Source organism: Saccopteryx bilineata, chromosome 3, assembly GCF_036850765.1.
Source record: "Saccopteryx bilineata isolate mSacBil1 chromosome 3, mSacBil1_pri_phased_curated, whole genome shotgun sequence".
NCBI lineage: Eukaryota > Metazoa > Chordata > Mammalia > Chiroptera > Emballonuridae > Saccopteryx > Saccopteryx bilineata.
Window position 1 is genome coordinate 233517465 of NC_089492.1, and position 12829 is coordinate 233530293.

Sequence of the window (12829 nt, forward strand, 5' to 3'; positions counted from 1 at the left end):
CACTCTAGAACTTTCTCAAAAGAACCACATCCTCTCCATCCAGGGGCCACTATCCAGTTTAGTTAGGTCTTAATTTGCCCTAGAAGGCACTGAGCATGTAGGAAAAGGCACACGCGGTAACCAACCCAAACTGCCAGGGGTTGCACACTCACCAGTAGGACCTGAGAATATTGTGTAGGGTGGGGCACGCAATTTTATGTTTATTTGTAGATACACAGGATAAAAGTATTTCTACTATGACAGGTTTTAATAAAATATGAAATCTTCCCCGCAGTTCTAAAGATCTGATGACTCGTAGGCTGTCCTGTATTGTGAAAATTAGGTGCTTTGTTTCATAATTGGATTCAGATTATTTTTCTTTCTCCTTGGTAAACATTAATGGTTTCCTGTAAATTTTCCTGATATTAGGAAACAGATGTTCCATAGTTTTAACTGAATTTTTTTCCCAAATACTGAACTAGAACTTTAGAACTTTTGTGCTTAAGTGGTGTGTGTGTGTGTCTGTGTGTGTATGTGTGTGTGTGTACACAGTAAATTTTTGAGGAACAATTTGTGTTGGAATTTGCAAAGAAAGGCATAACAGATATATCTACAGAATTATACAGATCTGTCCAAGGCTAGAAATATCGATTGTGATGCAGTTTAGGGTTGTTTAACTAATGTAGACTTCTGCGCTAAGATGCATTAGCCCTGCCTCATGATAGTATGTGTACCAAAATAAGGTGTGGTGTAGCAAAAAGCACAGTTCATGCAATCTAGAGTTTAATGCTCTAATTTTTAACCAAACTGTATTTTTTTATTTTACTGTTGTCTTTTAACTGTATAATAAAATTTTTTCCCTGGCTTTGCATAAAACACTGTGCCACCTCTGTGCAGAGCGGGTGCTGGGCTCCTTGAGAGAGACAAGCACAAATAAGATGTGGACCCTTGGTCCCTAATCATCCAGTAGAAGAGGTGAGACATATTCTGAAGTACCTCTAATAAAAAGTAGATAATGGTAAAGGTTGTAGAAATAAGAAATTTCCTTGAGCCTATGAGTGAGGGAATGCCGAGGGAGAAAGTGGTATTTGTACTGGGTTAAAAAAAAAAAAAGCCACACTTAATTTAGGTCTATGTTAATGAAATTATTTTAACTGCTTTTTATAGAAACTACTCAAGGATTGTTCATTCTATAAGCCATTGTTTTGGTGGTTTTGCTAAAATAATACTAACACTTCTTAAGCAGCTCCTATGCAGCAGGCACCATTCTCTGTTGCTTTGTCTGAAGGCTTTTTAATAGAAAATGATGTGGAAATGGTGCTTTGGACAATAATGGATTTTGCACAAAATATATCTCTTTATTTTACTTTGCCAGCTTCCTTTCACAAGGAATCCTTTGGTTCAGAGAAAGAAGGACTGACTGAGTCCAGAGCTCACCAGTTTCAGGACTCAGTGACTGTCTGAGCCCCCTGGCCCATCTGGGACTCCGTTTCTATCACTGTATAGTGTGAATTGTCAGACCCGCCATACTCCCAAGGCTCTGTGAGTCAAAGTAGGTATAAATGGACATCAAAAAGCAATCAAGAGCCAAAAATTTGCCAAGAAGCAGTTTCCTTTTTGGTGAGGTTTATACAAAACATGGCTGCTGTTTATTGTTTATTAAAATACTGTGTAAATGAAAAGATTATCTTAAAATTTTAAAATATCTGAAATATTTTCATAGCAAATGCATCTATAACTCTTGATTATCATGCACTATAAGAAAATAATTTAAATTTGTAAGAAAATTATCAAGATTCTGGTGCATAAGCAAAGAATATAATCTTATTTCTCAAGGTAACAAATTATTAATAAGCAAACAGGAAAAAAGGTCTCTCCTCACTAATTATCTTAGAGGTGCAAATTAATACAGCATTAGAAATACTATTTTGTGGATAAAATGTTAAAGTTTCAGAAATTCTCCATTCTATTATTAGTGGTATTATTGTTTATTATAAAAGACCCTTTGAGAGCAAAAAACCCACCCCTAATTCTGTTGTAGAAATTTAGGGAAGCTAGGGAAGTAAGGGAATGAAAAAAGCTAAAGCATAAGAATATCTGATGTAATCTGATAATAATAAAAATTGCTGTAACTTAAATATTCAGCAAGGGGGAGCAATTTAATATATTAAGATTTTATGAAGGACAATTATTATGTTTTTTAGACAAGCATTATGATTATGTGTAGAAACAAAAAATATATGTTTAAAATTTAAAGTAAAATGGAGGAGAAAATAACATCCATCGTTTGTGGAGTTTTTCCTAATGGCACTATGCCAATGTTCTCCCTTGTGCGAAAGGTATTTTACACTTTAGAAACTGAGGCTTAGAGGTCAGTTGTCCAAAAACTTGCAACTCATTAATTGAGGAACCAACATTCAAACCCAGATTTGGCCAACTCCAAGGTTTTCACTGGGTTTACTACCAATATCATATAAATTATGGCCACAGTCATATAAAAACATACATCTGTGGAGAGTAACCAGCAAAAATGGTTAATACTCGTATGGTGGGAATATAGGTCAATTTCAGAGAAGCTTGCTATCCATGTAAAACCGTCATTGAAAACCAAACAAACTGGCCTGACCAGGCGGTGGCTCAGTGGATAGAGCGTCGGACTGGGATGCGAGGACCCAGGTTCGAGACCACGAGGTCGCCAGCTTGAGTGCGGACTCATCTGGTTTGAGCAAAGCTCACCAGCTTGGATCCAAGGTCGCTGGCTCGAGCAAGGGGTTACTCAGTCTGCTGAAGGCCCGCAATCAAGGCACATATGAGAAAGCAATCAATGAACAACTAAGGTGTCGCAACGAAAAACTGATGATTGATGCTTCTCATCTCTCTCCGTTCCTGTCTGTGTGTCCCTGTCTATCCCTCTCTTTGCCTCTCGCTCTGTCTTTGTAACAAATAAACAAAAAACACCAAACAAACAAAAACAACTGCTGTTGCTCTCTCAGTAGAAAAATAGGAAAAGATATGTTGTGTGTAATATTTTAATTTACTGTTTACTCTTTTTATGCATTCTCTTAAATGTTGGAAAAATAGAAATACTGTATATTTTTTAAATTTCTCACTTGCTTTGGCATAATCAGTATTACTCCCACCCCACCCCCCAAACTTATCTGCAAATTAGTTGAAGACATACACCACCAGTTCCTCAATTAAAGACAGAATTTGAAGTTTCTGGAAGCTCTCTGTAGACTGAGGAGAGTGACCAGGTGGAAGAGCTCCTCCCTGTGAACAGGCCAGACCAGCTCCTCTGGACAGGAGCTGGTCTCAAGGCAGAGATAATGGGGCGGCACCATTTGGTTAAACTAGGCCACTTCACCCACTCAGGGTGTGCCCTTCCCTGGGACGGAAGCCCTCGCACAGTGGAGGAAAATGTCACCATCGGGATTCCTCTTGTCTTTTAGCTTTGTGGCTCAAGACTTGATTTGTAAATCTTAGTTTATAGCGTTATTTTATAAGGTCAGTATCCCTACCAACATCTAATAACAGACAAATGTCCGTGATGGAACTCAAGGCACAGGGTATATTTCTTTCAATTTAGCCTCACCTTTGTGGAACATGTACCCTTTATGTCTACAATAGGGTCTTTTATATGTCTCAAAGGGCCTTTTATATCTCCTTTGCCATTTGAGATAACATCATGTCAGGATTTGCAAGTGAAAACATAATAGACCTGACTAGAGAGCAGTGAAGATGTCTCCAGAGCTGGGCGCACTCTCCAACATACTGCTCAAGCCAGTTCATTCAGGGTCGCTCCCTGTTTTGTAGGTGGGGAAATTGAAGCCCATCTTAGTTAGGTGATTGACTGGAAGTCACTGGTAGTACAGACGACTGGAAGCCGGGCCTATAAATCGAGTGTTCACTCCACTTTCCTCCAGTGCCTGTGTTACTTTCTAGAGGATTAAAATGAGACTAGAAACAAGTAGGTTCAGACCGATCAGGATCCATTCAAAGCTCAACGTCTCCCAGGGCTGTACACTCATCCCCTTATCCAGTTTCACTGTCTGCAGTGTGTTACCTGCCGTCCACTTCAGTCTGAAAATATTAAGTGGAGAACTCCAGAAATGTGTTAGTTTTAAATTGTGCTCTGTTGTGAGTAGCATGGTGAAATCTTAGACTGCCCCAGTTCGTCCCACTTGGGACATGAATCATCCCTTTGTCCAGCCTATCCGTGTTGGACACTCCCATCCATCAGTCACTCAGTAGCCATCTCCGTTATCACAGTAACTGTCTCAGTATTGCAGTGCTTCATAATGTGTCATTCACCGCACTTCATCTCATTACGTAGCTATTTTATCATCTCATAAGAAGGCTGAGGCCTGACCTGTGGTGGCGCAGTGGATAAAGCGTCAACCTGGAATGCTGAGGTTGCTGGTTCAAAACCCTGGGTCAAGGCACATAGGGAGTTGATGCTTTCTGCTCCTCCCCCCTTCTCTCTCTCTCTCTCTCTCTCTCTCTCCCCCCTCTCTATAATGAATAAATAAAATAAATAAAAAAATAAAAAGAAGGCTGAGTATAGTACAATAAGCTATTTGAGAGAGAAGCAACATTCATATAACTTTTATTACAATATATTATAATTGTTCTTTTATTATTAGTTATTGTTGTAAATCTCTTACTGTGCCAAATTTGTAAATCAAACTTTGTCATATGTATGTGTATATATAAGGAAAAAAAATTAGCATGTATAGGGGTCCCAAACAATTTTCAGGCATTCACTGGAAGTCTTGGAATGTATCCCCTGCAGATGAGGGGAAGTACTGTAATTTTGTATTACAGTAGTTTGTAATTGCAATAAACTTTATAGTAATGAATGGAGTCTACCAAGTTATCATGTATGTGCTAGTCCCATGATGGTGAAACTTTTTATAAAAACCATCTACTTTTGCAGTGCTGGTCAACCTGGTCCCTCCTGCCCCTCCCTAGTGGACATTCCAGCTTTCACAGTGGGCAGTAGAGCAACCAAACAGCGCCGTAATTGGCCCACCGTGAAAGCTGGAACGCCCACTAGTGGGCAGAGGGACCAGGTTGACCAGCACTGCAAAAGTGGGCGGTTTTTATAAAAAGGTTCCCCATCACGGTGCTAGACAATTCCTGCCCAATAGACTTTTTTACAATGATGGAAATATACGATACCCTTGCTAGTCAATACAGTAGTCACTTCTGTGTCGACTTGATCACTTGAAATGTAGCTCATACAACTGAAGGAATGAGTTTTTAATTGTATGGAATTTAAATTCTCATATGGGCTAGAGGCTACTGTTTTGGACAGGACAATTCAAAAAATTTTAAGGCTTTCTTGACATCTACTTGGATGTCTCAAAGTTAACAAGGTCAAATCAAAATTTTTAATTTTCTTTCCTCTTTCAATGTGTTCTACACACACACACACACACACACACACACACACACACACCTCAACAAAGCCATCATTGACCCAGTTGCTTGAGCCAAAACCTGGTTGTCATCTCAACCTCCTCTTTGCCTGTATCTCCCACATCTACTTTATCAGCAGGTCCTGATTGTTTTACCTCCAGAACCCACACTGCATCCACCCACTTCTTTCTATCTCTACCCGTGAACCAGCGTATCTTCATATCTCCCCTGAACAATTGAATGGCCTAATTGGTCACCGATGATCTATTCATCTTCTGCTCCCTCTAAAGACTCTTCCATACAGCTACCAAAGAGACACTGTTAAACACTTCAGTAGGTCACATCACTGCATTGCTTGTATGGAAACAATTGTTAGCACTTATCACTGTTTGAAGTTATCTTCTTTGTATACTTATTTTCTATTTCCCATTACAATGGGAGGTTCCCTATATCAGGAGGTCTCTCTAGCACCTGCAGCTCTGCCCAGCACACAATTTGCACTCAGTAAACCTCTCAATAACAATTAAATTAACATTTATTGTGGAAGGAGAGGAGATAGCAAGAGTCAAAATATGATTCATAACTTGGTTGCTCATAGCTGAGATGATCATATCCATATACATGGGAAGTTGATGGTTTCTCTTACATTCTCGATGCGATAGGAAGGGTGGGGCATCATGGCTAATTGCATTTATCTGTGAGTGAGTGCGCTGGTCCACAGTCCTGATGTAATCTCTTAGTTGAGCTTTCGATCTCGTTTTCTCGCTACAAGTCTGTGTGTGTTCCAGATCTTGAAACTTTTGTCTTTCCCACTGTTAGAGAAAGAGGAGAATGCCCTACAAGGTCACTTTTTATATTCATCCAAGAGAAGTTTTTAGATATGAATAGAAAGAAACATATTATGGAACTCCAGTGTAGTGAATGGTAAAGTCATGTCTGGACAACAAGAGATTTTCAACAGGAGACTGTTGTTTTAAAAACGTATTTATAATATACACATATTAAGTTATCTGAAACTATACTGCTCACAAAAATTAGGGGATATTCAAAATGAATACGAAGTGATGAAATATCCCCTAATTTTTGTGAGCAGTATAAGAAAACCTTAGGAAATAGGCTTTTGTATTTTTTTATTTTTTTTCTTGACTATTGTATCTTTTAAAGGGAAAGTATCTTATTCTAGCACTCTTTTGTAATAGCCAGCCAAGGCTTTCAGAAGGCATGTTATTACTTAGATCCATTGATCCATATGCAGAGTTAAATGAAGCTGATGAACTAGTTGGAGATAAGATCAAGTTGTCTAAGCTTTGAATAGGCCTGGGAAATGACCGTGCCCAGGCACTGGCTGGATTTAGAAAATGAAATTAAGGCTTGCTCTGTTAAAGCACATAGTTAGAGAATCTTTATCCCAGTGGGGTTTTATTAGGCATGTGTTTATACCCCTGTCCCCAACCTTCCAATGCTGTTCTGGTGTTTTCCTGCAGGTGCCTTTATTGAGCACCTACTGTGTACCAACACCTTGCTAGGTCATGAAAGACAAAGATGAGTTAGACATATTCTCAGCTTTCAGAGATTCTGCAAACAAATGGGCAGAGAGACCAGTAAACGAAAAACCAAAACACAAAAACCACTTTGCAGTAACAGAGGGAAATACAATGTCACTGAAAGTAGAAAGCAGTAGGAGGCAGGTACAGTTCCACTGTTAACAGTGCGGGCTCTGGGCCCTGGCCTGATGGCTCAGTAGTAGAGCGTGTCAGCCCAGTGTGTGGAAGTCCCAGGTTCGATTCCCGGCGAGGGCACACAGGAGAAGCGCCCATCTGCTTCTTCACCCCTCCCCCTCTCCTTCCTCTCTCTCTCTTCCCCTCCCACAGCTAAGGCTCCATTGGAGCAAAGTTGGCCCGGGCGCTGAGGACGGCTCCAATGGCCTCTGACTCAGGTGCTAGAATGGCTCCTGTTGCAACGGATCAATGGTCCAGATGGGCAGAGCATTGCCCCTTAGTGGGCATGCCGGGTGGACTCCAGTTTGGGGCATGTGGAAGTCTGTCTCTGCCTCCCCACTTCTCACTTCAGAAAAATACAAAAAAAAAGGGGGGGAGTGCGGGTTCTGGAACCAGATTATCTGGGTTAGCGATGTGGCTCTTTGCTACTTATAAGCTGTGTGACCTTAGGCTATTGACTTACCTCTGTTCCTCAGTTTGTTCACCTGTTAAATAGAGTAATAAAAGAACCTACCCATACAGTTATTAAGTGGATTAAAGAAGAACACAGAGCACTCGGGACAGTGCCTGGCACATAGCTCCATAACAATCAACCTTTGTTATTATCAGTAGTAGAAATACATAATTATTGATTGAACTGAATAAAGACTACCATTACTGCCGAGAAGTTGTCCCTAAACCGGCCAAGGGAGTTCACAAAGGCTTCCCAGAGAAGGTGACTTTTGAACTGTGATTTGAAGATTGGCTGTAATTGTAGGGGAAGAATATGTTTGACAGCAAGAACAGAATCTGTAGAGGCATTGAGGAGTGAGAGTGTGAGTGTTGAGGGGTCTGTAAATAGGTCTGTGTGGATAAAAGACGAGGTGCCTAGGGGAGTGAGCCCAGGAAAGAGGGCAGGCATGAGATCACTGGGGCTTTGGAGCCTGGGCTAAGGAACTTTGATCCTGAAACCTAGAGGAGGCACTGAAGGTTCAGGGCTCAGCATGCAAGACGGGGCGCAGCGTCCTTCAGCAGCCTCGGCCTGCAGCTGGTTGATTCTAAGTGTCGCTGACCAGCCTCCTTCCCTGTGATTTGGACAGGGAGTTCACATGTGTGGGTCGGATTTTTCTCACTAGGTGTGATTTCTTTGGGGACCACAGACTAATAAAAGTGATAGCTCTTTCTCTCAGAAAAATCGTGAAGACAAGATTTTCCAGAGACCCCACATTTCCCTCCCTCGGCACCCTCCTTAATCAAACAGGAGCCCAGACTCAGTGCCATCTTTTGACCCCAGACCTGCTGATGGTTTTTGTGCTCTTACCCCAAATTGTCTTAGGTTAACTTGCTAGCCATTCTTCCATCTACCATCACTGCTCTTATCTGACCGTGTATCCCAAGAGCAGCCTCGGATCACTTGGAGATATAATTTAAACTGAAAGCAGTGATCTCATATGGAGCCGTTCACATTTAATTGAGTGTAGTGGCCAAGGACGTGGTCTCAGGGGCAGGCTATGCGGATTAGAATCCCAGCTCTGTCACTGTCTTGTAACCTACTTAAGCTACTTAACCTCTCTGTGCCTCAATTTCCTCATTACAAAATGGGAATGATATAATATGCTTACCTCATAAAGTTATGTGAGGATTAATTGAGGTAACAGAGGAACATGCCGAGAACAGTTCCTGGCTCATAGTAAGTGCTATATAAGTACTTGCTATTATTATATTATTATTTATACTAAAATGACATCATGAATGGGGTAATGGTGAGTTACTAGGAGCAGGAAAACAGATGAATAAAATCTCCGTATGCATTTGACTCACTTTGGAGCCCTGCCAGTACCTAACGGCCAAGAACAGAGCCTCCAGGCCTGGCCTGTCTGGTGTGGTAGTCTCTGGCCACTGTAACTGCTGACTGCTCGACACGTGAGTAGCCTGAGTTGAGATGCACTGAGTCTTGAAGATTTAGTATGAAAAGAAGGGAAGATGTCTCATTAATAATGTTTATATTGGTTATGGTGAAATAATATTTTGAATAAATTAGGTTAAATTAAATGTATATATGTGGCTTGTGTTATATTTCTAATGAACAGTACTGCCTTCGGCTCACTGTTATTAATAAAATAAAAAGTTGTGGTTGTGATAAGGTGGCCACTATTGGAAAGCCTTGTGCATGCATCCCATTGACATCCAAGTTACACTGGAGTGGCCGTTGTTTAGTTGGTTCCATAGAAGGAGCCATGGCTTGGCCCTGGTGAGGGAGGTGAGGGACCAAGGCAAGAGCAACGACGAAGGAGGCTTCCGCTGACTTGGAGGGGTTTGGATGAAAACACTACCATTTATAGTTATCCTGGGCTCAGCCTTTCAGCACTGCCTGAAGGAGATGAGAGAATGCTCTCTATTCAGGAAGTTGAAATATGTAGGCGAAAAACTCTCTCTGTTCCATCAGGAGCCAGAAAAAGCTTTGCTAATCTTTTAACTAAAAGAATAACACTCAACATTAGGTCAGTCACTTGGGATCGAAAGCACACCCTTTCCAAATGTGATTTACTTATGGAATGTTTTGTTTAATTCTATTTCAGATTCATCCCCCAACTTGAAACTTGAAAACCGTGGGCCACACACAATCTTACTGGTAAGTTCTCTTTCGTTTTTAAAACAAAGTGACTGTTTGACATTATTTTTGAAATGATATTCACACTTCTAAGTTAGATGCATCTCTACCAGTACTATGATTAGACGTGTATTTGTTCACTCTTTTTTCTCTGAAATGATTTAAGATGTTTTCATGCCTTACAAAAAATATCAATCCATGTTCTTTTGCTAAGAACATGGTCAGGAACAGATCTGTGATTATATGCCAAATATTATTAAAATAAAAAGTTTTTGTTTGTGTAGTTTGTTTTTTGTTTTGTTTTTTTGTGTGTGTGGTTTTTTTTTTGGTAGTGAAACTGTTTCCAGGCCCCTGTTGATGGTCTGCTTGTTCAAGTTGTATCCACAGCAACAAAGTGTCACTTCAGCCAAGGAATGCAGATAGTCCCTCACAGTGTGTTGTAATGAAAATTGGCTCACAGCTATAACATATTAGCTTTCTTATTGCTCTATTTTTTCTCTCTTCTCTCTTAGAAACTTGAATGTGATTGTTGTGAGATAACAGTTTTGCAGGGGTAGAAAACTACCTTTAGAGCTAGGAAAGAAATGTACTTTTTAAATGAAGAAAACTTCCAGGACTTTCATGTGACATCATTCTCTGATATTGTGGCAATACTGTTATTTGCCATGTGTAGCAGATAGCTTTTGCTGCATAACAAACCATTTCCAAATTTATGGCCAGAGATTTTGAGCTAACATTTACTGACTCAAAATAATGTTCATTTCTCTACCTCACAATTCATTTCTTATGATGTGGGCTGGGCTCAGCTGTGTGATTCTTCTGGTTTCAGGTGGGACCATTAATGTGTCTGCAGCCATCTCTGGGGCCAGGTCAGCTAGGCTTTGTTTCTGGAGGTCACCTGGCCTAAGACATGTGTCTCACCATCCTATAGGCTACCCTGAGCCTGTTCACGTGGGGAATGGGTTAGGGTAATGAGAGAGAACAGAAGCATCGTGAGGCCAAGGCTCAGAACTGTCAGAACATTGGTACTATCATGTTCTTTTGGCTAAAGCAAACTATATGGCTAGCCTAGATTCAAGAGGTTACAGGCACAAGATTCTGCCTCTTGTGACAGGAGCTGCAGAATTGCATTGCAAGAAGCACAGATACAGAGAGGGAAAGAATTGTGGCCACTTTTATAGTCTACAATGCATTGTTTAAGAGTCATAGGAAAGAGCTGTGATTGACTGAAAGTACATGGAGAGTGAGAGGACTCAAACCACCCTCTCGCCGATAGCCCGTCCTTTCACCCCATTTTGTTTGACAAGCCCCAGAATCCTGGGCTTACTCTTTAACATCTGCCATTCCAATCAGTTCCGCAGGTTCTTATGTAGCCTTTCCAGTGCCAGGTTTTCCACTCTCCGACCCTCCCTTCATTCTGTACAACACCGCCACACTAGTCAACCTTCAGTTTATCTTTCAGGATGTTCCTTATTTGTTCAAAAACTGTTGGTGCCTCCACATCACCCAGAATGCCAACCTAGACTTCTCTCTCTGGCTTCCCCACTTCCATTATCTGGCCCCATCTGATCTTGCTTACTTCCCACTATTCCTTTTATTCTAGTAAGACCAAACTATTTAGCATTTCTGTTGAGGACACCTCATGCTACTCACCACTTGTATAATTGGAAATCCTTCCCATTCTACAGGGCCCAGTAGAATCTTCCCTTCTCTGTAGCGTGGCCTTCCCTGACTGTTCCTACAGTCTGTGATCATCCCTGCTCTGAACCACTTTAAAGCTAAACCCTGTCTTTAGTGGTTCCCTCTTCTTCATCTTGGCTAGTCTTACTTCCTCCATTGCTTTGTCAGCACTTTGAGAGAAGAAGGCTATCTGTTCCTTCCTTGCAGTGGTCAGCACAGGGCTGAGAGTACTGCAGGTACTTAGCCAACCAGGAAGCAGCATGGATACTGCACTTAATTACCCCCCGGCAGCTCGCCAACATCACATGAGGCACCCATTGAAACATTCGCTCCAGTCCCTTCCATTGGGCCATCCACATTCATAAGGTCTAGGTGGACCATGGGAATTTTAAAGCACTCAGACGTTTATGATGTGATTGCGATCCAGCTGGCAGGCACTCATTAGGGAAAGAACAAGAAGTTTATGAGACTTGGATTTGAGTGCTGGCTCTGTTACTTTCAGGCTCTGGGAGCATATAAACTCAACCTTTCTGAGGTTCACTTTCCTCATCTGTAAAATGGGAATAATATTTAAATTGAGGATTTCCAAGAAGATAAAAAGGATGTGTAAGTGCTTTATAGACTATCAACTATAATTAAAGTGCATTAATTGACTGTGGGTCTGCATTAATAGCCAGTGTTAAGAAGGGAGCAATTACTTCCAAGGCAGTGGTCATGGTAATGACAGGGAAATGTCAGTGAATATAGGCATGGTGGTAGGGGATAGAGCGGATAAATAATAACAGCACCAGTAGTCAGAAAGGGTGCATACTGTTCGCTGTGTGCTAGCTGCTTTACATAGAATTATTTGGGATTTACAAGAAGATTCCCCCTGTTCAATTGCATCTATATGATAATTATGGCCTATTCCACCATTAATGAGTTATTCCTTTGTTTGTTTTGCTCTTTGAAATACCTGGTTAAAATGTATTCATCCCCTGAGAAAGGAAATACTTGGTTAAGCTGCTAGGAACCATGGACAATTTAGCAATATAGAATACAAGTGTGAGCTGCTTTGATTTGGTGGGAGGAGTGAGGGCAGGAGAGTAATCATTAGTCCTAAAAAGAAAATAGGCGTGCGCTGCCCAGGAATAAACCAGAGGCTCCCATTGGCCCAAGGAAGGATGGAGTAGGGGGGGGGTGCTTCAGAGGGCAGGAAGGGGAGGGGAGGACTGCGACCTGTGCTGACTCCGCCTTCTCAGCTTGCTCACTTGGAGCTTCCTCCTAACAATAGGCAGAGTTTGTGAAATTGTTCTCCATTCACCATCAGATTTTACATTTTCTTGATTGCTGTTGATCGGATAATATGGTGAATGTCTTCTTTCAAAGATGTTTGAGGTGGCTTTTTAATACACACATAATGAGATTCAGAAAAATAAGGAAGGGAGGAAAGGAAAGGGAA

At 41.2% G+C, this 12829-nt stretch overlaps 1 protein-coding gene across 3 annotated transcripts in view; it reads left to right on the forward strand.

Moving 5' to 3' along the window:
* GNG12 (G protein subunit gamma 12) overlaps positions 1 to 12829 on the forward strand; it is a 135665-nt gene that overhangs the window by 53108 nt on the left and 69728 nt on the right. For all 3 annotated transcript variants that reach the window (XM_066268916.1, XM_066268917.1, XM_066268915.1), the window contains exon 2: positions 9677 to 9729. The gene's annotated coding sequence lies outside the window, so the exon portion shown is untranslated. The remainder of the gene's footprint in view (positions 1 to 9676; positions 9730 to 12829) is intronic.